Source organism: Penaeus monodon, chromosome 33, assembly GCF_015228065.2.
Source record: "Penaeus monodon isolate SGIC_2016 chromosome 33, NSTDA_Pmon_1, whole genome shotgun sequence".
NCBI classification, from domain to species: Eukaryota; Metazoa; Arthropoda; class Malacostraca; order Decapoda; family Penaeidae; genus Penaeus; species Penaeus monodon.
In genome coordinates, this window is record NC_051418.1 from 26117921 (window position 1) to 26118529 (window position 609).

The window sequence follows — 609 nt, forward strand, 5'->3', positions numbered from 1 at the left end:
TGGTTCTCCGTTACTAAGCTTTTGCGGCAAGGATACAGTTGTGACGATGAGAGCGAATTTGTCTGTTTGTCGTCTGTTATGGCAGGAGGAGAATTCTCACTCGGTGTCTCGTAAATCACGAGGAAAATGACAGTTGATTAATATTTTTTTCCTCTTTCCTTATGTGAACATGCGACGTTTATTCTTTACGATGCTTCAAGAAAATAAAAATAAAGAAATCAACAGGAATAAATAGTTTCGGTCCACCATACTACATTAATACTTTAAAAAAGGCGAAAAGAGGCAAAGTAAACAGTTTTAGGGTTCCGTTTAACCGCGCCGTATCATCCCGAGAGCCGAATAAACACAGCGATGCCGGAAAGAAGGTTCCAGAAGAGGAATAAACCGCTTATCACGCCCGGGACGATATCACGATCCATAAACACTTGGAGCTCCTTCACGAGGCGCAATTTACCCCCAGGAGGAGAAAGGTTTTAGGGATGAAGTAATGGCACGATAGCGCGCGGCCAATCCGTGTTTCTGCGCCGGTGAGGTAAGAAGCCTCTCATGCAAGCACGTCCGCGATAATCATGCCTGAATTGGAGAGTCATGCACGTGGACGATAAGATT